The sequence below is a fragment of the Crotalus tigris genome, unplaced genomic scaffold, assembly GCF_016545835.1.
Source record: "Crotalus tigris isolate CLP2741 ecotype Arizona unplaced genomic scaffold, ASM1654583v1 scf7180000018862.1388955, whole genome shotgun sequence".
In the NCBI taxonomy this organism is placed as follows: domain Eukaryota; kingdom Metazoa; phylum Chordata; class Lepidosauria; order Squamata; family Viperidae; genus Crotalus; species Crotalus tigris.
Genome location: NW_024097242.1, coordinates 614,571 through 642,384, shown reverse-complemented (window position 1 = coordinate 642,384; position 27,814 = coordinate 614,571). Strand labels below are relative to the sequence as shown.

The window sequence follows — 27,814 nt, the reverse complement described above, 5'->3', positions numbered from 1 at the left end:
AAGCCACTTTAGTCTCTATTACTCATCACTTGCTAATTACAGTACCTCTCAGTGGTTCACATGTGTACAAATGCATCATCAGGGTTCAGTGAAATTGCCACCATTCTTAATATTGTATTGCCCATTGCCAATGGGAACCCAAAAAAACTAAATACTATCCTGCATAAAACCTGCTCAGATTAATTGATTGGCAGCAAATATGGAATATTGTGCTTTTCAGTTGAGCTACTTTAAATAGTCACCTGAGCATCATCAACTCAAATAATCAGAACAAATCCTGGCCATGCATAAAAATATTTAACATTTGTCTAACCCTTTCCAAGGGTTTCTAACACTATCTAGTACAGCTGTTATTGTGATGACCCTGGAAGGTAAGACAATACAGTATAATAATACAAACATTGATTCAATTAGCCTTTATTTTACCTCTGTAAGGTGTGAGGATGCAAGAGATAGTAGGAAGTTGCCTTAGATAATCTATACTTTTATGCTAATTGTATCAGGATGAAATTAAATCACTGCTAAAATTGAGAACAACTAATAAATATCCCTGGGGGTAACAGGGGGTCTGTTAGCTCAATTAGATAGGCCAGACCAAAATATCAACTCCACAGGAAGATTAAAACTATTTTTATTGACTTAGGTATAATAGTATCTTGCAAGCATGGTTTCAGGGTGCATCCTCTTTCTTGTAGTTCAGTGACTTAAAGAATCTGCCTGAGTCATTTTGCAACATTATCTGGATGTTATGTGTTGAGTCCTCGGCTTAATGGTGAATAAGCACAGAGCATCTCGTAGTGTCAAGAAGCCTTTATTGTTGTCTCTTCTGCTCCGTTACAGCTCTGAAGCATGCAGTCCTCTCTGCTTCTCTTAAGAACGCTTCCCCGGGCTGAATGGCAACATTTGGCGCGCTCCACGCCTCGCTCATGTGTGCGAAGCTGGCGCCAGCCAGTCTGGTTCCAGGCAGGTTGCAACTGCCCGAGACCGTTGCAACGTCCCGAGCCTGTCTTTGCAGGCTCAGGACACAACACCCCTTCCCCCCCGGCTAAGACTAATAAACTATATGAATAGTTACACGCGACCTCAACACGAGCGTGGTGTGCCAACCCATGCTCCAAATGGTACCGGGCTATTGTTCTGGGCATTAATACCCAATGCCCGTATTTCCATTGTTCCCAACAGCAGACACCCTCTCACTGTTTCTGCTTTGCCAGCAGAGTTACAAAGTCCTGAAGGTGCTTAGGAGATCTCTTGATTCTCTGTGACCTCCTTAGACCCCAAGACTCCCCAATTCCATTTTGCCCAGAGGATGACATGAAGTTGCCCCCTCTTTCAGACCCTGGTGGTCCCCATGCACCGTGCCCCATTGCCTGGTCTGCTTGCTTGCCCACCGGGCTCGTCAGACCAGGACTTTGTTCTCCCAATAACCTGGTTGACCTACCTAGTTGCAGGCTCTCTGGCCCCTCTATAAAACTGCCACTGTTAGGCAACTCTGTAGTGCCTCCCAGGCCCACACTGGACCTATCAAGGGGCTGCATTCCTTCGCTCCCCAGTCCCGTAATGGGACTGTCTGGGGTTTCAGTATTTCCCCAAAGCTCAGTTGCCCCCCCATCTGTGCCGGAGGTGTCAGAATTGGGATGTGCCTCTCCGGCCACCTCCCTGTGTGAATACCTCCTTCTGGAAACAGTAGCAGTACTGGGCCAACTAGACTGGTTGTGTGCCAGCTCTCTTGCAATGTTTGAGTTATTAGGATGCTCCCGGTTATTCTCCCTGACTGGAGTGCTGAATGGTATTAGTGAATGATGAGTATGCCCCCTGGGTGACTCCCTGGCTGGAGTAGGCACTGGTGCATGTGTGCTTCCCAGTTCCCATGGATTCCTGCTTGGAACACTTGCGGAATCTTGGAATAGGCCATCTGTGGCCTCTCTGTTGGGGCCCAGCTGCTGCCAACACCCATCCCTTTGCCCATGGGGGTCCCCCTCCCCCCCTGGAAAAGGCCCAGGAGTTTCTGAGGGTAAGTCCAGTCTTGTACACAGCTGGTCGATATGCCGCCGAAGGACACGGCCGTCATCCAACGAGACCTCGTACGACAAGGGACCTGTAACCTTGCATACTACAGCAGGAACCCAAAAGTGACCTGGCCCGTAGTTATGGGTCCATACCGGGGCACCCACTTGCAAATACCTCGGTGCCCTGGGTTGTGTAACCTTAGGAGGCAGTCTGTCCGGGTGCAACCGGTCAAGTTTAGTAATCAGCTTGCTCCCCTAGCGAAGTTCAGCTGGGCTTTTCCCAGTAGAAGTTGAAGGTGTGGTATGGTACGCAAGAAGAAAGTCTGCCAACCTGTGGTGCCAGTCCCCATAGGTCAGTTTCTTTAAAGCATCCTTGGTGATGCGGACCATCCGTTCAGCCATACCGTTGGTGGAAGGGTGGAATGGTGCAGAGGTGGCATGATGAATCATGTTGGCCTGTAAGAAAGCTTGGAATTCGGAAGAGGTGAATTGAGAGCCATTGTCAGACACCAACACGTCCGGAAGCCCATGTGCAGCAAAAATCCCCCTCAATACTTGAATGGTCTTGGCAGTGGTGGTTGAAGAGACAGGTACAACCTCAAGCCACTTTGAATAGCTATCAACCAGGACCAAGAAGAATTGACCCTGAAAGGGCCCAGCGTAATCGATGTGCACCCTAGACCAAGGTGACTGTGTTTCCTCCCATCTATGCACAAGAGCCTGGGGCATTTCTGGGCATGAGCGCTGACAAAGGTGGCATGCGTGCACCTTAGCCTCAATTTCCTTGGCTGTGTGCAAGCACCTTCATTCTTACAATGCCAGGATGGCCCTCATGAAGGGAACCTAAGACCCTAGACCTCATCGAGGTAGGAATAACAACTCTGCTGCCCCACAGCAAGCAACCCTGAAAAGTGGATAACTCATGTTTCTTAAGCCAGAAACTCTGAAACTCAGTACCTGGACAACTCTCTGGCTATCCAGACATAACCCAGGATAAGACACGAGAGAGTGTGAGATCTGTGGCTGAGTCAGCAGCCACATCCCTGGCATTTAAAGGTGACTCAGGCAGCGCCTGAATGGAAAAGATGTTGATGGCAGGGGCAGGATCAGCCTCCACTACTTGTAAGAGTAATCTACTGAGGCCATCAGCATGGCCCATTTCTTTGCCAGGTTTGTGAACTAAAGAAAAATCATAGGCTGACAGAAAGATGGACCTTCTCACCATCCTGGGGGAGATGATATGGGGGGTTTGTTTGTTTGTAGTAAACAACCCCAACAAAGGCTTGTGGTCAGTGTAGATCGTGAAATGTCTGCCATATAAAAAATCATGGAATTTTTTAATGCCCGCAACAACAGCCAAGGCTTCCCTGTCTATCTGAGCGTAGTTTCGTTCAGCAGAAGACAAGGTTCTGGAGTAATATGCAACAGGAACCTGAGTTCCATCAGGTTGTAGATGGCTAGGTACTACTCCCACCCCATAAGGGGAAGCATCACAAGCGATGCACACAGGGAGAGTTTCATTAAAATGTGCAAGCACATTATTGGATGTGAGTAAGGCCTTAACCTCATTGAAGCTTGCTTCATGTGTTTGTGACCACTGCCACACTGCCTGTTTGTCCAGAAGCCTATGAAGTGGTTCAGCTACATTAGCTTTGTTAGGAATGAATGCATTATAGAAATTCAAGAGGCCCAGGAAAGCTTGTAGTTCAGCTTTGGACTTAGGCCTAGGAGCTTGCAGGATAGCTTTTAATTTGGACTCAGCAGGATGAATCCCATTGGCATCTATTTTGAATCCCAGGAAATCTGTAGAAGGCACCCCAATTTTATACTTGCCTTTTTTTAGCTTGAGTCCTGTTTTCCGGAACCGCAGCAGGACAGCCCTCAATCTCTCAGCTAAATTTTGAGTGGAGTCTCCAGCTATTAAGACATCATCAAAATAGGGGCAAACCCCTGGTATACCCCTCAAAGTATTTTCCATTACGCTTTGGAAAATTCCAGGAGCCACATTTACTCCAAATTGTAGCCTTTTGACTTTGAATGCCCCCCTGTGTGTTACAATGGTTTGTGCTACAACAGCAGCTTCATCAACAGGTAACTGTTGATAAGCCTGTGCTAAATCTAGCTTTGCAAAAACACGCCCCCCCTTGAGGGAAGCCAGAATATGGCTGACTACAAGTACAGGATAGGCATGTTGTTGCAATGCCTTATTTAGAGTGCATTTGTAATCTGCACAGATGCGAATGTCCCCATTAGCCTTGAGAGGCGTGACTATGGGAGTTTCCCAAGGACTGGAGTCAACAGGTTCTAAGACTCCTTGCTGAATCAATTTGTCCAATTCAGCATCAATTTTCCCTTTTAAAGCAAAAGGTACTCTCCTTGTTTTTACTCTGATAGGAGTGACAGTGGGGTCCAATTTTAAGGAAACTGGGGGCCCTTTGTATGTACCCAGCTGTGGGCTGAAGACATCTGCAAATTCTTTGCAGACTTCTTGCAGACCTACTGTTTGCAAGCTATTAAGCCCTGTAACTTGTATTCCCAAGGCCTCAAACCAATCGAGTCCTATGAGACTCGTGCACTCACCCCCAACTATCAATACATCTAATGGACCTTCAAAATCCTTATATTGTATGTTAAGGGTGGCCTCCCCCTTAACACACAATTTGGAGTTTTGAAAGTCTGTTAGAACTATATTGGATGGCCTAAGCTTGGCCTGGAACCCACTGCTAGAGCAAATCTTTCTGAATGTGTGAATGGAAATAATTGAAAGTGCAGACCCAGTGTCTAGTTCCATAACCAATGGAACTCCTTGCAACTTCATTTTAAGTGACAGTTTCTTTTTGAGTGGCTTGTGTGTGCCTGTCCTATAAATGCTTCTTCGTGAAGCACAGAAACCCACCCTGTTTTACCCTGGTACCTTTCAGGCGCAATTCTTCTCGGGGTTGTACCTTCTGCCGGCCCAGACACACAGCTGCTATGTGGCCTTGCTTTCCACATGCTCTACAGGTTGCAGAACGGAACCTGCAGTCGGTCCTCTTGTAGCGACCTCCACACCCGAAGCACTTGGGTACAGCTGTAGACTTTTTTTTGCCTTCCTTCTGCTTCCTTTCTTTGGCTGGGTAGAGATGATCCACCTCTTCTTCAGGATCCTCTTCCAAGCTCTCCTGGACTCCCGCATGGTGCACGGAAACAGCTTCTGGAGTGCTTCTGATAGGCCTCATATTCTTGATTGCCCCACCTGCTGCCTCTTCTGCAGTAACCTCTCTCAAGGCATCTTGGAACGATATGTCTTCCTTAGCAAAAAGTCTCTGCTGCAAGTCTCTGTTTCTAAGCCCACATACAAATCTGTCTCTCAACCTTTCTTCTAAGTCTTTAAACTCACAAGGCTTAGCTGCTCTTCTCAAAGCTGCAATGTATTCTTTAGCTGATTCACCAGCTCGTTGATCCCTCTGTTCAAAAGTATGCCTCCATGCAGGCTCAGGACACAACATTGTGGATGTACACAATTCTTTATTCCCTTTTGCCTAGACAATTATCTCCACAAGGACAGCTTTCTTACTTCCTAACAGCTCATGGGCTGCCCAATTTCATTTGTTAAATGTTTTGATATATTGGAAAGGTAGTTTCTAGTTTCCAGCATCTTTATTCTTACAATATTTGGACCTAACATAAGATCATTAAGACAATACGTTGGGCTGAAGGAAAGCTATCACCAATGGCAAATGAGTGTTTTATGTTTAGTCACATCCATGGCAGCCATTTTGTGAATTGACCAACAGACCCATGGCAGACATTTTGAGAGAGTGTCCACAACATTATAAATAAACACACAAAATGCTGATTATGTTTTCTATGTTCTATCTGGTAGGTAATCAGGAAAAAGAGAAAGAAAAAAACCTTAGTCAGTTTCAAGTCACAGGCAAATGTCTTTTTGAACTGAAAAGCAGGATCTTAGTCAGGAGCAGAAGCATATACTATCACAAAACAGAAAAGGGGAGATAATGTTTATACAATGTTTAGTGTTGGATGAGTTAATCAAATATGTGAACACATTCAAATAAAGCTGATTGTATATCATTATGAAGCTGAATACAGGTAGTCCTCGACTTGTGACCACAATTGAGCTTATATTGCTAAGTGAGAAATTTGTTAACTGAGTTTTGTCCCATTTTATGACTTTTCTTGCCACATTTGTTAAGTGAATCACTGCAGTTGTTAAATTAGTAACATGGTTATTAAATAAATCTGGCTTCCCCACTGAGTTTGCCTGTCAGAAGTTCACAAAAGATGGTCACAAGACCCCAGGACACTGCAACTGTCATAAATATGAACCAGTTGTCAAGCATCTGAAGGTAAATCATGTGACCATGGGGATGCTGCAAGTGTGAGAAATGATCATAAGTCACTTTTTTTCAGTGGTGGTGTAATTTTGAACAGTCATTAAATGAACTGTTGTAAGTCGAGGACTACCTGCATAGTGGACCAATATTTTCTACCAGTAGAAATAATTTTGCTCTGACAAATCCTAATTAGGGATAAAGACAGTAAAGTCTGGGTGCTTTACTGTTCACAGTTTTTTAAGCTTAATTATGTGGATAACAGGAATGTGGGGTTTTTTGCAAGGTGAAAAAAAAAATTCTCAGATCAGACTGGACACTTCTTTCTTACATTCGTGGGGGCTGAAGAATCATTTGCAGCTTTCGTTTGCCACTAATATCCCAACCCGACTGTCTCAGCAGCAGCTGAGGTAGAGAAGTTTTTGTTTGTTTTTCCACTAGCTTTGGAAAACGTGATTCACATCATATGATTATTGCAAGCATCTGCTGAGGAATGGAGGCCTTTATTTATTTATTTATTTATTGCTTGCAAGAACTCATCACTGCTGCTTGGCATGCTCTAAACTTTTTGAAACTTAAAAAAGAAATGGGGAATGGAACAGTGCTTCATCCAGGGCATACATTTGAAAAAAGGAAATAGAGCAGTGGTTTTCAACCTTCCTAATGCCATGACCCTTTAATACAGTTCCTCATGTTGTGGTGACCCCCAACCATAAAATTATTTTTGTTGCTACTTCATAACTGTAATTTTGCTACTGTTATGAATCGTAATATAAACATCTGATATGCAGGATATATTTTCATTGTTACAAATTGACCATAATTAAAGCATAGTGGTTAATCACAAAAACAATATGTAATTATATATTGTGAAATATTTATTTCTAATTACACGATCCATTGTCAATGGTTTTAAGCCGCTGAAATGGAGCTGAACCATTCACTTCTCACTCTTAAATTGACCACATATGGGCAGCCCATGATTTATGGAAAGGGGGAAAAAAAATCCCCAGTCACTACCACTGAGTGATTGTTATGCAATCCTAATTATATAAAGAAGGTATTATGTGATAGTTCATAATATAAAGCATTTCTGGTAAACTGTGCTGCAGTGCCCAGAACCACACAGGAAAAGAAGGCAGAAACAATTTAAAAGTGGAGCCTTCAAATTACACTTGATGTTGAAAACATATTGAATTAAAATCAATTATTGAATTGAAAAATAGCCACTTTGGTTTGGTAGTGAAGGCATCAGGCTAAAAAGCAGGAAATGGCGAGTTCTAGGTGTGAAAAACCAGCTGGGTGACTTTGGCCAGTCGCTCGCTCTCTCACAGCCCAACCCACCTCAGAGGATTGTTTTGAGGAAAATAAGAGAAAGGAGTATTAAGCATGTTTGCACTTTTCGTATCCTTTTTTTCCTCTGTGCATCGTGGACTTATCATCTTCATGTGGTTACTTAATGTTCGTTAATCACTTTTCAATCAAACCCCCGGGATTCAAGCCAGTGTGGCCGAATAGGCGGCCTTACTCCCGGGCAGCCGCGGCGGTGGAGCAGGCCGCAAGGCTGCCAAATGTCAGCCTGGATTCGGTGGCATTTCTGCCTCCCTCAAAACGGGCTACAGGAGCCGGCCCGCCCAGCTGAGGGAGAGCAGGGGAAGGGGGGAAGCGCTTGGGGGGTCCCCAAGAAGAGCCCCCCCAATGGACGCCCTTCCCAGTGGGAAGGAGACGCGGTTTGCAATAGCTTACCAGGTGGTCCACTGTTTCTTCAGCTTCTTTGAATAGGCGGCACTTACTGTCTGTTGCTGTCTTCTCAATATGCATTTGTCCTTAAGGCCTGGTCTTGTGCAGCCAGAATTAGTCCCTCGGTCTCTTTCTTCAATTTTCCTGCTCTTAGCCATTGCCAGGTCTTGTTATTATCTGCTTTGCCAGCTATTTTTTTAATGTATTGGCCATGTAGTGCTTTGTCTTCCCATGCCTCTATTCTGTTCTTCATTTGGTCTTTCTTGTAGGCCAGTTTGGTCTCTCCAGTAGTCAGTAAGCCTTCCTGATATATTATTATTATTATTATTATTATTATTATTATTATTATTATAGGTGAATCACTATAGTTGCTAAGTTAGTAACATAGTTGTTAAATGAATATGGCTCCCTCCTTGACTTTGCTTGTCAAAGGTCACAAAAGATGATCACATGACCCTGAGGTACTGCAATGTCATAAATATGAGTCAGTTACCAAGCATCCAAATTTTGATCACGTGACCATGGGGATCCTGCAATGGTTGTAAGTGTGAAACGTGGCCATAAGTCATTTTATTTCAGTGATGTTGTATTTTTAAATAGTCACTAAATGAACTATTGTAAGTCAAGGACTACCTGTATTTAAAATGCATAAATAGTGGATATAATCATGAATCAGGTAAACCCTTTTTTCTATTTTTTTTCATGCTAACATTTGGACTGTGATCGCAAGAAAAGACTAATCAGATCATTCCCTTCCACCGACACCCACAACGACTTCTTCATCATCCATCTACTATCACTTCCTTTTTCACTCCCCATTGGCTTCATTAGCAAACTGAAATTATGTCAAAGTGTCACCTCTTGAGACATCACAGTGGAGATCTCATCTTTATATATTTCCATCCCAACATCTGATGCAAGCAGTAAATTATAGTGTATGTCATGAGGTATATTTGGTTCTTGTCTCCCATAGATGTCAGTTCCTGCAAAATCCCTCCCTTTCAATTTATGCGCCTTCCAAAAGATCATTTCTTTCTAAAAAGTGCACACAGTTAATGGAAGACATTTGTTTAACACATAGGCAAATATTTGCATGACTTTTGGCTTCCTGTTGAAGTCCTTTTCTTTCTGCTTGCTCATTATGTTCATGTTTCAGGAGCTAGTACATTGTATTATATAGAATTAAAGAACTCTTTTATTAAAATTCTCAGAGTTGGCGCCCTTCCAGAGAACAATGACATTATGAAGCAGACAGGATACCATGTTGGAATAAGATCACTATTTGAGTAGTGTGTTTGTTCTGCCGGGTGTTACCCATGCATATAGTTGCTGAGTGATCATAATTATAAATTTGTGGTGAACATTGCCTAAATTACTGGAGCCAAATAGACATCAGACAATGCAAAGAGTATTAAATAAATATTCTCATGATCATTTGCTGGACTGGACTATTTGTTGTCTTCTCCAGATATAAGAAATCCGCCCAGATTTTGGTGGGAGTTGCCTGATACAATATACTCAAACAGATTTCTTCATGGCACAAAGTCTGTTATTATCTCTTATTCAGCACTTAGCAATTAATAGAAATAAGAATATAATTGGGAAAGATACACCGAAGAACGTACATACATATTGGGAACAATGCATGAATTAAAATGGATATTAGGGGCTTGTTGCATGGGCCAGAAGAATTGGATGAGATATGAATCCTGAACTTTGAGAATGATCCAAAATGTGGACTGAAACTTTCATAGTTGTCTTGAATTGGACTGAGATTTATTGTAAAAAAACTTACTTTGTTCCATTGTTTAATATGAGAGTCGTACAGCTGATACGTTTTGTTATTCGTTTTTTTAGCAGAATTAAATACAATTCGCAGGGAATTAAGTTTTATGTGAGGTTGAGAATTTCATAGCAGCTCATAAAAGAGAGATCTAAGCTGTTATTTTTATGTATTTTTTTAGAAAACAATTTTTTCAGTGACAGTAGTAGTTATAATGAGGAACACTTATGCTAAATTTGTGCAAAGGGAAGATGCATTCATGAGGAATGGCACTAGTTAATTGCTGTCTGAGACAGAAGTGTAAGAGATAGTGATTATAGAGCTGTGGTTATGATAGAGGTATCCCCAAAATTTCTTAAGCAGAGCAATGCTTAGTAAAGTGAGTCAACTAAAACCATGTTTTCATAGTAATGCTGTGATTATGTGTAACCAAAAAGCATGATGAGAGACGGGGGGGGGGGGGGGGGAGAAAGAGAAGGAAAACAGAATAATGGAAACTTTAATAAGAAAAAGATAAACCCTATGTAAACAAAGGAAAAGAAAGAAATAATACTGGCTAATAGTTGGAGGAGAAGATAAGTTCAAAACAGACTATTCTATGAAGCTTACATCAGTGTGAAAATAATTTGATTTTTTTTTTTGTCATTATTGAATCCAAGAGAGGAAATAGTTCAAGGCTCAGAAAGGAAAACAAACTGAAAAGGAAAAAAAAAAAAGGTGTATTAAATTGAAGAAAGGAAACACATTAGGACTAGGATTGATTGATTATGGGTCATCAAGTTGGCATCATCTCTGAACAACCACATAGAGGAGGATCTATTTCCAACCTGGTTTTACATGCATTGCTATAATTGACTCCATCCACCTTAGACTCCATCCTGTTCTCCTTCCTTCCACCCATCCCTTCAATAAGGCCTTCTCTAGAGAGCCAGGTCTTTACATAATATGTCCAAAGTAATCTGAATCTGTTCTTTTATACTTTGAGTGAGAACTCTGCCTTTGACTCTGTATTCACGTGCTTGATAATTCATGATTTTCTCTAATATCAAAGTTCAAAAGCATCACTGCTCTTTCTATATTTTTTCAAACCCTAATGTTGCATAAAGGATGGAAAGTTACGAACAAGAGAAACACCTGAATTTTCCAGTGATTTTATTTAAAAAAATATATGAAAAAAATAAGTGAAAATCTGTAATACTGATATGATCTTGATATAAAACAATCCTCACATTTCTAGTTCCTTGAACAGGTTTTTTTTCCCATTGAAAGTTATACTGTCCTTTCTTGTAAATGCCATCCTGTTTATTAGCATTTGGATGTAACAGTTAAATTGGATAATGGAATGCTGGGGAACATTCTGTGTCATCTGTGTTTCAGGAAGTATGTATGGCATTTCAATCTGCATTAAGAGAGAAAGAATATTAGACCTCAGGTTAGTGGATGATTTTAAAATCTCAGTTTAGTTTGGTAAATCTTAAAGACAAAGAAATGTTTCTAAATTCATTTTTGTGATTAAACAAAATATGAGATTGCCATTAAAATCTCTATTTCTCTCATCTTTACTTAGTCACAGTTACACACCAGCTACACTATTATATCAGTGTCAAATATTTTTCAATGAGTATAGTCAGAATTGGAAAACAATTTACAAAAAAATAAATGTAGGCTGCTCTGTGAATGCATTTATGCATGGTCTAGTTTTTGTTCTAAAAATACAAAGTATTCCAAGCAAGACTTAACACCCAACAAACATTTTTACCTTTTATGGTAAATATGAAACTAGTGTATCTGACACAGACATTCAGAAAAAGTCAGGTTTAAGCCTAAACAGATATTATCTGGAAGAAGAAATTATTTCTCCTTTAATCTCTACCAAATAAATGAGCTAAAATGAAGTGCATGTTTTACTTCCTGAACATTCCAGGATAAGCAAAAAGAAAAAAGAAAAGAAACAGAACAGAAGGACACAGATTAAACCAAATGATCTACTGTTATTCTTGTGTCTGTCTCTAGTGCTTCCTTTTCTAATGCAGCTGTTCAGATATTGTTAGCATATGAATTACAATTATGTACGTAACAGTAGATGGTTGCTACTGATTTTTTTTTGAAGTGGGAATCTGTGGCATGTGGACATCAGCATATCTATTATAGCTCCAAGAATTCTTGGTTAAATCATAGTCCAGACATTATTGACATTTACATTATGGTTTAGAATAAGCTCTTGTGTTCTATGGTCTTAAGATCTGAAATATTTGCCTTTATTGCGATTGCCTTAGCCATCTCTCCCAAATCAGGTTTATTACTTAGGTTGGTCCTTGAACAAAATCTCTGTCCGTCTCTTGAAGTTTCATCCTGATAGAAAGAACGTGAACCCACTTAAGACTTGTATGTTTGCTTACTATGACAATTCAGATAATTTCAGAGACCCACAACTGAATGCACATTAGGGTTCATTCTACTAATTGTGGCTCAAAGATGCTTCACTATACATTCTTTAAGGATGTACTTTATTTTCATGGCACAACTGTGAAAAGATATGGAGAATATGGCTGAAGGATCTGACCTCCCTTATACCACTTGGAGGATCCTGAACAGGTTGAAAGTTGGATTGCCTGAGTGTAAAACCAATATGCTCAAGTGGAAGCTCTTAAAGTAGGGATGTCAAACTGCTGGCCCATGGGCCGGATGCGTCATGGCAAAATCACGCCCACCCCATTGCTGGCCATGGAAAAAAAGTCACAATACATTGCGACACATCATGTGACACCTCTGTCATGATACATTGCGACACATCACGTGACACCCGTCTTAGAGCATAACAACATGCTGTGTGAATATGGAGAGATGTTGAGTCTGGGCCTATCTGCTGTATGTCAGCTACTACCAGAAACATATACTAGTAATGACTTATTTTTGGCCAAAGACAAAGCCAAGAAAGTGGCTTTGTTTTGGCAGTTTAAAGTTTGATCTAGACATGAAAGAAGAAATAGCCCAGCTTTCTTCTTATCCCAATCTCATTGCTATGGTGCCTAACTTTGTCTTTAAATGATAAAACATTTTTTTCCATCTTTCCCAACACAAGTTTGACTGCATGCATAATTTTGGGCGTTTGATGACCATGATAAGAGTTTTCTAGATTTCAGCTATTCAAGCATTGATGCCTTTTTGCTCCTCCTTCTCTTCAAGTTTGTGAATTTTCTCCATGTCTGGGGCAGCAGGGAGAGTTCAGCCACCAGGTGTCTGCCTCCATCTTCCTATGCCAGGGGTAGGCAACCTTGGCTCTTTTATGACTCGTGGACTTCAACTCCCAGAATTCCTGAGCCAGCTGTGCTGGCTCAGGAATTCTGGGCGTTGAAGTCCACGAGTCATAAAAGAGCCAAGGTTGCCTTCCCCTGCCCTATGCCCATGAGAGAGACACTGCAGATCTGTGGGATTGTAGAAGCATCCAGGCATACCTCCTTTATCTGATATATGTATATGGGCTGACTAAGCAGGCTCCTACTTTGCCGGGCAGCCTTTTTCATTTTACCAGTGAGTAAGGACTTTGCAAGATCGTGGTTTGACAGATGGTTAAGCCCATGAATATAGCCATCTGTCAAAATTTGCCCACTCTTCCAGTCTCAATCCATGTTGCTGTTAATATTTAATATTTTATTAAACCTCAGTGGACTCTGGTAGCTCCAATGTACTCTGGGTGGCATTAAATAATAGGGAAGGGCTGAGGGCCACAGAGAGGTATGAAGGAGCTGAGCCAAAACAAATAAACAATAGAGCGAGTTGCATGAAGTTGAAAAAAAAATACTTAAAGGATTTAGAAACGGAAGTTGAAACTTTCTTAGGTTTGACTGATCTGCTATAATATAAAAGTCTACTATTGGATGTTCATCTGAGTAAAAGGATTGTGTGTAGATAGTAGATCAGTTGTCAGATCAACTAGATCGAATATAGTTGAGTGGCACCAATCTTTCACTGTCTACATAATCAGGCAAAAGCGAGTTTAAGCATGTATACAGGTAGTCCTCTAATTATGGCAGTTCATCTAGTGGCTGAAACAAGTGACTTAGGACCATTTTTCACACTGTTGCAGCATCCTTATTGTCACCTGGTACAGATTCAAACAGTTGGCAACTGACTTCATTTATGATGATTGCAGTGTCCTGGGACCATGTGATCACCTTTTGCAACTTTCTGATGAGCAAAGTCAATGGGTAGACCAGATTCACTTAACAGCCGTGTGACAAACTTTACAACTGCAACAATTCACTTAACAGCTGTGTCAAGAAAGATCATAAAAAGGGGCAAAGCTCACTTAACAAATGTCTCTCTTAGCAACATAAATTTTGGACTCAGTTGTGGTCATAAGTCAAGGACTTCCTGTATAGAGCCAGTTTGATTAGTGGCTAAAGCACCTGGCTAGAATCTGGAAGATTGTGAGTTCTAGTCCTGCCTTAACCATGAAAACCAGCTGGGTGACCTTGGGCCAGTTACAATCTCTCAACCTAATTTATCTTACAGGGTTGTTATTGTGGGGAAAATAGGAGGAAAAAGAAGTATTCAGTCCCTTGAGTTCGCGAATAAAGATGGTATATAAATAATAAATAAATAAGGAATATGTTAGAGGTGGAAATACCAAATAAGGTAGAGCTAAATCCGGTAAGGTGGAAATACAGATAGTCCTTGAGTTATGACCACAATTGAGCCCAACATTTATGTTGCTAAGTGAAACATTTGTTAAGTAGGTTTGCCCCATTTTACGACTTTTCTTGCCACAGTTGTTAAGTGAATCATTGCATTTGTTAAGTTAATAACAGGGTTGTTAAGTGAATCTGGGTTCCCCATTGACTTTGCTTGTCGGAAAGCCTCAAAAGCTGATCACATGACCCTGGGACACTGTAACCGTCATAAATATGAAGCACTTGCCAAGCATCTGAATTTTGATCGTGTGACCATGGGGATGCTGCGGCGGTTGTAAGTGTCACTTTTTTCAGTGCTGTTGTAACTTTGAACGGCCACTAAATGAACTGTTCTAAGTCGAGGACTACCTGTAGTGTTAAGTGTTAAATCACTTATTTTGCATACAGATGGTCTCAGGTACATGGTAGCATCCAAGTCAAACCTTCTTCCATGTTGTGTAGACTGGTTCCTGAAGTATGTTCTTCCAAATGTGATAAAACCTTTCCTCCTGATCAGACCTCGTTGGTATGCTCAGTGTTGAAAGAGCATGCAGTCTAATACATAACATCTACATGCCTACATTGTTCACACCTGCACTTAAAAAGCATGTCTAAAAATAGCTTTGCATCTCTCAAACTGTTTTGTTTGTTTCATGCATTCTGGAAGTCGGTTTGTGCAATTGTCAAAACCATAGCAATATACTAAGAGCTTTCTACGGTGCTGTTTCTACACTTCTAGGGAGGATTTGAACTTCCTCCATCTAAAAAACTGCTTAAAAGACAATCCTACATGTAGTATGTCTTCAGAATTCATTTCCAGAAAGTAGGACTTATTTCCAGGGAAGAGGGACTAGGAATGCAGTTTCATTTCAATTTAAAATCCAGGTCATAAAGAGCAACAAATACCTATATATCAAACTGGTTTCTATTCATTGAAATTGAGCAATGATTTTTTTTAAAAAAGGATATTTGTTTTGGAGAAAGGAGAGGAACAGTTTCTTTTCTTTTCTTTTCTTTTCAAATGACCTGACTTTTGGAAGACTGGAAAAATAGTAGAACTTAATTAATTATGCTTCAATTTTAACTGTATGCTGCAATAATTGGAAGACTATGCACGAGGGAACACAATGTTAAAATGAGGGAGGAACTGGAATTCAAGAATATTTTGAAGACAAACATGGACAGAAGATAAGGTTCACAGAGATGCCACATAGTGACTGCTTACTTAGAAGACAGGTTTCAAACAATGATTTGGAAACAAAGTCTTTCAATCTTCACTTTTAGCTTATGCAACGTGGAAAATCTCTTTGCCTTCTTCATATTACTCAGTGTCTTAGAAGACCGAAGTGAGACCTACGGTTAATTATGCTTCAGCAATATCTGAAGTGCTGTTATTCACCACCTCTGCACTCTATTAATATCTGACAAGGACTCATGTCACTTGTCTTTGAACTAGATGCCAGTGACACTCAATCAGAGAAAATCTACTTTCAATCTTAGAAAGCTCCAATTTTTGAGAACTTTTAAGCACGCCTGCTCCCTTTCAGACTTTTGAATGCATGCTTCTCTTCCGTTTCTTCTTGATTGTGTGTGCACATTTTAATTAAAAGGAATGTATTTCCATTGAAAGCAAGTTGGAGATATTTTTTTTAATAGCTCCAGGACTGATACTGACTAGTTTAGAAGGAAGATGGGAAGGGTTTTAATCAAACATGCTCCTTTCCCAACTTCTGCTGTGCTGTCTTTTCTTTCTTTCTAGTGTTCGATTTTCCAAAGTTAGAAGGAAAGAGATTAACAGATTGGCAGAACAGGTTGATGCTTTTATCCTAGCCTCAGAAGGGGAAAGTCAAATAGCTCTGTGCTTCCTGAGACACCTTCCCGAAGACCATTGTAGCTTAATTGTCACAGTCTACAAAAATAACATCATAGTGGGAAAATGAAAATGATCCAAAATAAGTTGCATCAATAATTCATATTGTGGAATAAATAAAGTTTCTAGACTAGAACTTTTGATCACAGCAATGCACATTCCTATCCTCAAAATCTCCTTGAGGTAGCTGTCTCAAGGTACTGGTATATTGACAAATAACTCACCCATTGTCCACGGAATAGCTTCTCATAGGACCATGGAAGTCACTGTCTATGTAAGAAAATGTTTTGATAATATTCCCATGATATGCTGAAGATTTATTTAGCTTATGGCATATCATACACGGACTAACAATATATATTAACATTTAATCTAGCTTAATGAAACACAACAAAATATAAATGTTAAAAAGATCTGTGTTGAAATATTAATGTCTAGGCCATCTAATCATTGAAGTGCAGCATCGTTTATATTAAAAAAAATCCGATGCTGGATCGGTATGGGCCTTCAGCTTACAGCTGGTCACAATGTGATCTACAGCTTGATGTGGGACCCCCCAGTCACACGGAGGGGAGGATACTATGTCCCGTTTATACAGGGAATCCCCTGCTGTGTGAGGTGTGAATCCTAATCCTAATCTCTGAAGAATAACAGAAAGAGACAATCTTATTTATGCTTAATGTCTTGTGCAAATTCTGCCCAAGTGGTGAGTTTAATTCAACATGTCATATGAGCCCAGATAATGAGTTAATTGAATACATCTAGTCAAATATGAGTAAATGTATCATAAGATACATTTGTCCTTGTCTCTTCACCTCAGTGTTCTTTACTTTGACTGATGGCAATAAAATTGTAGTGTTTAAACTACAATCATTTTATGTTATCCGGTACCCTATCTTATGTATGTTGAATATGAGAATGAAGAGCTGGAAGGTGCATGCTAAGAAATGTGCTTGGTTGTTTCTTTTTTCACACTTGAAGATGGATACCTTTTTGAGAAGACTGAAAAATGAGTGAAACAGGGAAATTAAGCATTGAATGCTTAAGAAATCTGCTTTTGCTCTTTTTGAAAAAAAAAAAATAGCAAGACAACACACCACTGAAAGTTGACAATTTACTACCAAAATTGAGGTTCTGAAACATGGAATCCCACTAGATAATGTATACTCAGTTTACCAGGTATTTTTAGTTTGAAGTTAAATGGCAAATTTTAGAATCTCCTTTAAAAAGGGATGTCATAAAGATATATTGGGAAACATTTTAGATTCCATGTTTATTTACTTGTCTTTTTCTAACCAATTGTACTCTTCTAATCTTTTCACATGCTTTTCATTTTTCATAGTTTATATTTTCCAAAATATATAATAAAAAATAAACTCTTTGAAGTCTTTAAAAATAGAGCTTCATCTGAACTATGGCAATGAGATACCAGTTTTCTCTACTGTGGGTTATTTTAGTTATATTCATACTATGGATTTACCTCATTATTCAATATTTTAATAATAATTTTCCTCATTTGAAGAATAACACAATGGCTAACAGCAACCAAAAATATAGACCTAGTTTCGTTGATTGGGTCTACAAATTACTTTGCACATTTTAGATTTTTGTAATTTCAAGGACTCAAAGTAAATCCTCGAAGTCAGTAATATATTGAAACATATTTAAATACAATTGTTTTTCCAAACACACTTAATTTGGATAATTAATCTAAATTATTCTGTTATATTTGTTATATTCTGTTATATATGAGTTTCAACCAGCTAGGGATTTTTATTTTATTGTACATATTTTACATCAATCCTTTTGTAATTCCCTGCTTGAAATCTGGAAGACTTTTAAAATTAGTTTTCACCTCTGACGCATATCTGACCATGGAATGTCACTTATCACTTGGAAATAATCTGATGAATGCAGCACAACTATCCACCCTGTTTACAGATTTTTTTAAAAAGATGTATTTCTTCGGAATGGAATGTACTAGCCCTTGTACATCAATCGTATATTACATTCTGAATTACAGAGATTATTGTTTAGTCTTTGTTGTGTGTTTTCTTCTTTCCCCAGGAAGAGAAAAATAACATCCCTCTTGACCTATGGAAGTAAAAATAAAACTAGGCTAAATTTGAAGCTACAGTTTATATAATTGCCAAGGTGGCTTGTCAAATAAGCTGATTCCCCGACATGTGATGAATTGCTCCTCAATAAGGAACCACTATTATATTGATGGTACCTTATTTTAAGACAGAGTTACTGTACACACAGTATCTTGCAGGGGATACAAAAATACATACAGAGTTACTATTCAGTAAAAACAGAGTTACATACAATACTGTACAGAGTTACATATAGAGTTACATACAGGCTGTATCCTAGAGCCTCTCAAAAACTTAGATATTGCTCCTTACCTGCTCCAAAGCTGATCTAATTGAAGTAAGTATGTGGTGTTCATATTGGGATTCAAATAAATTCAGACTGTTAAGCACTATTTTGGAACAAAGAGGTGCAGCTGGCTATTTAGTGGCATTCAAAAGATACACTTTAAATAGTGCCTGGGCCTGGACAAAAATAACCACTAAATATAGTTGTTTTCCATGTCATTAATAATTTTCTTCTTCTGTTATACATTAGAAAAAATTAGGTGCAACTTAGGGGCAGGCTGTATGGACTACATTCAAGTATGTTAAAAGCTGCAGTATATGCCATTCTCTGTCTTGAGGTAAGTGCACAAAGTCATCTGGGTGGACTTGAGCCAGTCACTCTCTCTCAGCCCTAGGAAAAAAGCAATGGCAAAGAAAATTGTAGAGAGTAGTCCAGGCAGTTGCCAGGAGTCAACACTGATTCGAGGGCATAAAAAAAAATGGAAAGATCTGACATGTATGTCAGGGTAGATAAACATTTATGGTTACAAAGCCACATGCTTAGAATCAGAAATATCAATGCACAAATGCAAAGAAATTCAATTTCTAAACTGACATTAAAAAATTCCTAATTCCATCCTAAATGTTTCAATCGATGTTTCATATAAATGATTTTATAGTGATATCAGCCTGGGGTAAGAAATTGATATTGAAAGTTGATCTTCCGTGGTTACAGAAGTCATTGCCCACCTACTTTGTCCTCAATTAAAAGGTAGGGAGAAGAGGGGGATTTACCCATTTGTTGTTAGTTGCGAAGTCGTGTCCGACCCATTGCGACTCCATGGAAAACGTTCTTCCAGGCCTTCCTGTCCTCTACCATCTTCTGGAGTCCATTTAAGCTCACGCCTACTGCTTCAGTGACTCCATCCAGCCACCTCATTCTCTGTCGTCCCCTTCTTCTATTGCCCTCAATCTTTCCAAGTATTAGGCTCTTCTCTAGTGAGTCTTTCCTTCTCATTAGGTGGCCAAAGTATTTGAGTTTCAACTTCAGGATCTGGCCTTCTAAAGAGCAGTCAGGGTTGATCTCCTCTAGGACTGATGGTTTGATTGTCTTGCAGTCCAGGGGACTCGCAGGAATCTTCTCCAGTACCATAGTTCAAAGGCCTCAATTCTTTGGTGCTCAGCTTTTCTTATGGTCCAACTTTCACAGCCATACATTGCAACTGGGAAAACCATGGCCTGGACTATACGTACTTTTGTTGGCAGGGTGATGTCTCTGCTTTTTAGTATGCTATCTAAATTTGCCATAGCTTTCCTCCCCAAGAGCAAGCGTCTTCTAATTTCTTGGCTGAAGTCCCCATCTGCTTTGATCTTGGAGCCCAGAAAGATAAACTCTGTTACTACCTCCATTTCTTCCCCATCTGTTTGCCAGGATTTGAGAGGGCCAGATGTCATGATCCTGGTTTTCTTAATGTCAAAACACAATAAGGGGTGCCATTTATCTATCAGTGCAGTGAATGGGCTAAGGGTGTAGTACTCAAGCTGAACTGCATTTTTGTGGTTTAACTTCCTGCAGAGAATTTAATCCACTGTATGAAAGCCAAATATAGAGAAAACCTTCTAGAACTGGTCCAGTTCCAAATGGATTTGCACCCCCAGTTTAAACATGATCCACAGAAGAATTACTTTATTTCTTTATGCCACTGTTTAAGCATACTGTGCTTAGATTAAAATATTTAATCTAGCCCAGCCCAGAAATGAATTGATCTCATCAATAAATTAAAGGGATATAATATTTGTTGCAGCATGTTTATCTTATTAAACTATTAAATTAGCGTGGGCTCCTAAAGATGCTTAATATAAAATCAATAACAAATGGAACAATTGTTGTAAAAGACAGGATGCAAATGTGAAAGTGACAGGGTGGGAAAAAGGGATGAAAACAAACACCAGTCCTATTATTTTAAAAAAATTGTACAGTTTTTATAATGCCTAAAATGAAGGCAGATCAGAATGAAGAGAATATCTGTCTGTCTGTCTGTCTGCTTGTCTGTCTGTCTGTCTGTCTGCTTGTCTGTCTGTCTGTCTGCTTGTCTGTCTGTCTGTCTGTCTGTCTGTCTATCTATCTATCTATCTATCTATCTATCTATCTATCTATCTATCTATCTATCTATCCTCAAGTTATGACCACAGTTGAGCTTAGAATTTATGTTGCTAAGTGAGGAATTCGTTAAGTGAGGTTTGTCCCAATTTTACGATCTTTCTTGCCACAGTTGTTCAGTGAATCATTGCAGTTGTTCAGTTAATAACACAGTTGTAAGTGAATCCAGCTTCCCCACTGATTTTGTATGTTGGAAGGCTGCAAAAGGGGATCAAATGACCCCGGGATGCTGCAACCGTCATAAATGTGAACCAATTGTCAAGCATCTGAATTTTGATCACGTGACCATGGGGATGCTGCAATGGTCATAAATGTGGAAAACAGTCATGAGTCACTTTTCTCAGTACTGTTGTATCTTTGAATGGTTACTAAATGAACTGTTGTAATATCTATATCTAAATAAAGATAGTCCCTTTAGCCCAACAGATAAAGTGAAACTGTAATTCCTGCCATCTCAATAGGGTATAGTGGTTAGGGGGATGGTGTTCCATTAGTCTCCCAAAATATAGGTAGTCCTCAATTTATGACCACAGTTGGGACTGGAACTTCCATTGCTAATGATGCAATTGTTAAGTGAGTCATTGAGTGATCATTCCTGATTTTATAATCTTTTTTTGCCATATTTGTTAAGCCAATCGTATGGTTGTTAACTGAAGCCAGTTTCTCTGATTTACTTGTTGGAAGCTGCCTGGGACAGTTGCAAAAGGCAACCATGTGACTGCAGGAATGCGAAGACTGGCTTTATGATACTTTTTTCAGTGTTATCTTAACTTTGAATGATAGTTAAATAAATCGTCATAAGTCCAGGACTACCTTTAATATGTAGCTTAAGATATGAGATTGTAGCTTAATATATTCTTTCTCTGGTATCACCCTGCCTTTTATATTTATTTTGTATATTAAGCATTCTGTATTCAGAGTTGGGTCATCAGAGCAATAAAGCAAAATGCCAGGATAATGTATATTCTGATGTTTTTAGTTGTGGTCATAAATTGAGGATGTCACCAGGTTTTAGCTCTACAACTGCATCGAAGTCTGTCCTGATCTTGGACTATACTTTTGACTGCAGTTAGGGCATGTTGGAAGGGTTGTGGATATTGACACTTCTGTCCAAAAATGAACACAGCATTAAAAAAGAAGCTGATTTTTTCTTTCTGAGATGCTAATTTTGCATATGCAGAGCACTTTTAATTTATTCAGTTTATTCAGTTTGAAGGGATACCTTTTGCCTTAATTCCTTTTCAGCTTTTCCCCTCCTTCCTGGTGCAGAAAGGTTAAATGGATTCTGAAATATAGTAGGTAGAAATAAGACTTCCAGTTTATTTTAGGGCTGATTGGGAAATAATTGTGCTATTGTATTCTTATCTTTCTTGTGAATTTTTCAGAGACATCTGGTTAATTAATGTGATAACAAAATGCTGAACTGGATTGGTCTTTGTTAAATTTCAGATCTTGTGTTTGGAAAATGACAGCTATGTTTGTTTGAATTAAGAGCTTCTTTGAGTTGTGGTTATGAGTCAAATGTGCAAGAGTTACTCATTTTTTACTGGCTGCCCATGTTTTTGTCAAACTCTGAAGATAAAATGTTCTTCAAAATGTATCTCATGAGTCCTGCAACATAATCAACGCAGGCATGCTAAAATGAGTTTAGGAGTAGTCCCAGTTCAATCTACCTTTCAGAGATGTTGAGAAGATGAAACTGGGTAACATATACAATTAGAAAATTAATCAGTAGAACAACCTGCCTCTATAAGTTGTGAATGCTCCAATACTGGAAGTTTTTAAGAAGAGACTGGACAACCATTTGTCTGAGCAGGGGGTTGGACTAGAAGACCTCCAAAGTCCCTTCCAACTCTACTATTATTATTATTATTATTATTATGGATCATCGCACAGTCAGCCAGATGTTCAGACTGGATTTGGCATTTTGTCTACCTATCGAGTCCTTACCCAGGACCTGGGATAGGCAGATGTGGATGTTTGATGGTATTACAGATATCGTCGCAGGTTGGAAGCAGTTCCTAGTAAGGCCGCCTTTTGCAATTGACTAATAGCGAATTTGTCAATGCCAATGGTGTTCAAGTGGTGCTCCAGTTGTTTTGGGATTGCACCCAAGGAGCCTATGACTATTGGTACTACCCTTGCTTGCTTTTGCCACAGTCTTTCTATTTCTATTTGTAGGTCTTTGTATTTTGTTATCTTCTCCAGTTCTTTCTCTTCTATTCTGCTGTCTCCAGGCACTGCCACGTCCACTATCCAGACTTTTTTGTCTTTCTTATCGACAATTGTTAAGTCTGGGGTGTTATGTTGCAGGTGCTTGTCTGTTTGAATTCTGAAGTCCCAGAGCAGTTTAATTTTATCATTTTCTATGACTTTCTCTATTTTATGATCCCACTAGTTTTTGCTTACAGGCAAATGATATTTTTTGCAGATCTTCCAATGCACCATTGTTGCTACTTTGTCATGCCGCTGCTTGTAGTCAGTCTGTGCAATCTTCTTGCAACAGCTTACCAGGTGGTCCACTGTTTCTTCAGCTTCTTTGCATAGGCGGCACTTACCATATATGCCGGCGTATTAGGCGACCCGGCGTATAAGACGACCCCCGAGTTCGACGCCGGGTCGCAAGACGATCAACGCCGAGTCGCATATAAGACGACTTTCTAGGCATGCGACTCGGCGTCGATCATCTTATACGCCGGAAATGATGTCATTTCCGGCGTATAAGATGACTTTCTAGGCATGCGACTCGGTGTCGATCATCTTATACGCCGGAAATAACGTCATTTCCGGCGTATAAGATGATCGACACCGAGTCGCATGCCTAGAAAGTCATCTTATACGCCGGAAATAAACGTAGTTTATAACGTTATTTCCGGCGTATAAGATGACTTTCTAGGCATGCGACTTGGTGTCGATCATCTTATATGCCGGAAATGACGTCATTTCCGGCGTATAAGATGATCGACACCGAGTCGCATGCCTAGAACGTCATCTTATACGCCGGAAATAATAAATAAATAAATAAACGTTATGACTCGGCGTATAAGACGACCCCCGAGTTCGGAGGCTGTTTCATCGTCTCAAAAGTCGTCTTATACGCCGGAATATACGGTACTGTCTGTTGCTGTCTTCTCAATTTTGACTTTATATGCGTTTGTCCTTAAGGCTTGGTCTTGTGTAGCCAGAATTAGTCCCTCGGTCTTTTTCTTCAATTTTCCTGCTCTTAGCCATTGCCAGGTCTTGTTATTATCTGCTTTCCCAGCTATTTTTTTAATGTACTGGCCATATAGTGCTTTGTCTTCCCATGCCTCTATTCTGTTCTTCATTTGGTCTTTCTTGTAGGCCAGTTTGGTCTCTCCAGTAGTCAGTAATTATTTTTTTATATTATTATTATTATTATTATTACTACTACTACTATTACTACTACTACTACTACTACTACTATTATTATTATTATTATTATTATTATTATTATATACTGCTTTGAGTTCTTGCTTGAAAGCTAGGGTATATGTACATGCATTCACAATTTACATACTGCATGGAAGTGAGAGATGTACCTTTCAAGAATGAATTTTTAATATATTTTAAATGCTTGGAACATTTTTAAATAAAAACCAAAGAGGTCACAGCAAATTATTCTAGAAGCCAAATTGGCATTATATAACGTTACTTGCCTCTCCTTGGAATGAAGTGTTTAGAAGCAATTATTGCAAGCTATGGTTGAGATTCTAAACCACGGCTGCTTTAACCTGAAGTTATGATTAGACATTTTTTCATGATAACTGATTCCAGTTCAAAAGAAACTTCTCTAGGTCACCCCAAAATCTTTGCTGTTACTTTTAGAACCTACTTTGCTTTTTTAAAAATGATGTTTGGAATATTGTTTTACATGCTAAATTTTGGATGTTAGAGACGCAGCTGGATGATTATAATGGGAGACTAAACTGCAATGATTTGTACAGTGGGAGAATGAAACTGTTAGGCAGGGCTGGAGAGGAAGAAGGAAGGAAACTGTATGAAACTGTAGGTGGAAACCCCCTAGAAAGCAATGAGGGAGGTGAGATGATTCATAGGGTGACCAATGAATGAACCAGAAAAAAAGGGGACCATGTACAGTATATGTGTTTTGGAAGTGGGGTGTCTGAATAAATACATTGTTTGGAGGAGTAATCCACGAAGACATAAGGAAATGAATAATTCAAGTAATTGTATCTTGTGTTCTAGGCATATGGGAAAGTTGAATCTTATGGGATGGTTAGATCTTAAGTGTCAGGACTGTGCTTTGACCTGCACATTATATTGCCTCCCCTCTCCTGGAAACAGATATGAAATCATCATCATCACCATCACCACCACCACCACCACACCACCACCACCACCACCACCACCACCATCATCATTATCATCACAGAATGACAGAATAACAGAGTTGTGATGGAAGTTAGCCCAGAGAAGAAATATTAAAAAGGGCAGAAAAATATATTTTTCCTCAAAAGGACTTTTTAAAACCAAACCTGGCCCCAAATCTATCTCTCTGCCCCAAGCAAGACTTTAACCCTATACAAATGCAGATGTAAAACCATCAGGAAGTTGAAGCCAGAGCAATCAAGAAGACAAAAGAGAAGATCTGCATACCCCACCCAAACTCTAGGAGTCAGCCCCATCACCTGGGAAGCAGGATATGATAATAGAATTAAACCACAGATATCAAGGCCTAGACAAACACTCAGAAACAGCCTCAAGGTTCATGCCACAGGAACAGGAAACTATTCCAAACAAGGCTAGAGGGGGTATAAAAAGCCTACTGCTCCATGTGCTCAGCCCTTCTCCTTCTCCTTCGCCTTCTCCTTCTCTCTCCTCTGCACTTTCCTGAAGAACCATCTTTCTGCAATAAACTGTAACCTTCTTCCCAAAGCAGTCACCATGTTTGCTTATTTATTCCCGGCTTGGATGAACCAGGATGAAGACTTTACTTCTAACAGTTGGAAGGGACCTTGAAGGTTCACTAATTCAACTCTTTGCTCAAGTAGAAAACCCTATACCATTTCAGACAAATTGTTGTCCAATCTCTTCTTTAAAACCTCCAGTGTTGGAGCACCCATAACTCCTGGAGGCAAACCATTCCCCTGATTAATTGTTCTCACTATCAGGAAATTTCTCCTTATTTCTAAGGTTTCGGAATTCTCCTTGATTAGTTTCCATCCGTTGCTTCTTGTCCTGCCTTCAAGTGCTTTGTAGAACAGATTAACCCCCTGTGGCAGCCCCTGAGACATTGGAACACTGCTATCATGTTCCTCCAGTCCTTCTTTTCATTAAACCAGACATACTCAATTTCTGCAACCATTCTTCATATGTTTTAGCCTTTAGCCCTAATCATCTTTATTGCTCTTCTCTGCACTCTTTGTAGAGTCTCAACATCTTTTTTATATCATGGTGACCCAAACTGGATGCAGTATTCCAAGTGTGGTTTTACCAAGGCATTATAAAGTAGTACTAACTCTTTATGTGATCTTGATTCTGTCCCTCTGTTAATGCAGCCTAGGGATGGAATCATCATCATCATCATCATCATCATTTTGGTAATTGACCAACAACTAAAACAATTGTGCCAGTAGTTAATCAACATATGATAAGAATAGCTAAATATTTAAATATCTTAAATAAATAAACATAGTCTTAACCCTAAATTTATAAACATGATTAGGATTACAGTCTCTCTCTCTCTCTTTCCCTCAGCTCTAGGAAGGAGGTAAGGGCAAACCACTTCTGAAAAACCTTGAAAAACTGAAGGGACTAGTCCAGTCACCAAGAGTCAAAAGCTGACTTGAAGACATTAAAAAAAAGTGACTGGTAAATCTGATTAATTTGGCTCATGGAAGCAGACATTCCATTTTATGAAATATGGGGCTTTGCCTGGAGAATTAGGGAGATACGATTCTAATGGAGGTTTTGGCTTTTTCTGTATCCTGGCATTCTAAGTCCTATATAACCAATGAATCTGGTTGGTTTAGCTTCCCGTGAGAATGGATGTCCTTGAATTTTTGTCTTGTTCCAGATGTTTTTTTGGGGGGGAGAATTAAGCCAGTCATAAAAATATATTGAAATGGTAAACATTGTTCCAATTTATTTCTAATATATTCCACTGTTTGTTACATTTTGAAAATGGTAGAACTGTCCTCCTCCAAACATCCTTCTAGCCATTTTTTGACAGGAGTGGAGTTTTCCATCAATTGCCAAAAAACAGACAAAGTCACTTATTCACTGGCGTATGGGAGAAACTGTGAGGGGAAGATGGCCTTATAGATACCATCTTTAGGGTCTCCAATTGTGCACAATTCTGCAGTGAAGTATAGGGTTATTGTCTGATTAGGCACACAAATGATTATGTTATTAAGAATATTACTTAGATAAACTACCCTGTGCTTCAGGGCAGGCAGTTGTATGAGTCCTAATGGCGTTTATTTAATAGCTCATTATGAAGGGCAGGATCACTTGGCAAGCTGGTATCCTACTGTCATATGCGGGGAGCATTTTATTATACTTTCACATGTTATTGGAAATTGGAGTAAATAAGAGATAAATTTTCCCTACTGGATAGGATCAATTGGATATTTGCAGACAGTGACATATTATCAGTTGGCAAAGCATTTCCCCCCAGAAAACTAGGTTAATGATGTCTGGAGAAAATGAATATTTTCTGAAATTGCTATGCACAGTAGAAATGTGCAAGTTAACAAGCAGGATTTTCAAAAACAACAAAGGCAAATGCACGTATTTCCTATTGTAGATATTTATCCCCAAGCAAGCAGTTATGCTGAAAAATACCATACTGATTGTCTACATTCTCTTAAAAATGAGATGTCCCCTGTTTATATTTTATT

At 39.4% G+C, this 27,814-nt stretch overlaps 1 long non-coding RNA gene across 3 annotated transcripts in view; it reads left to right on the top strand.

The window, feature by feature from the left end:
• LOC120314197 overlaps window positions 1–27,814 on the top strand; it is a 67,866-nt gene that overhangs the window by 38,891 nt on the left and 1,161 nt on the right. For 2 of the 3 annotated variants that reach the window (XR_005558370.1, XR_005558368.1), the window contains exon 3: window positions 19,041–19,128. The exons of the other annotated variant lie outside the window; for it this stretch is intronic. This is a non-coding gene — a long non-coding RNA (uncharacterized LOC120314197). The remainder of the gene's footprint in view (window positions 1–19,040; window positions 19,129–27,814) is intronic. 3 annotated transcript variants of the gene reach the window in all.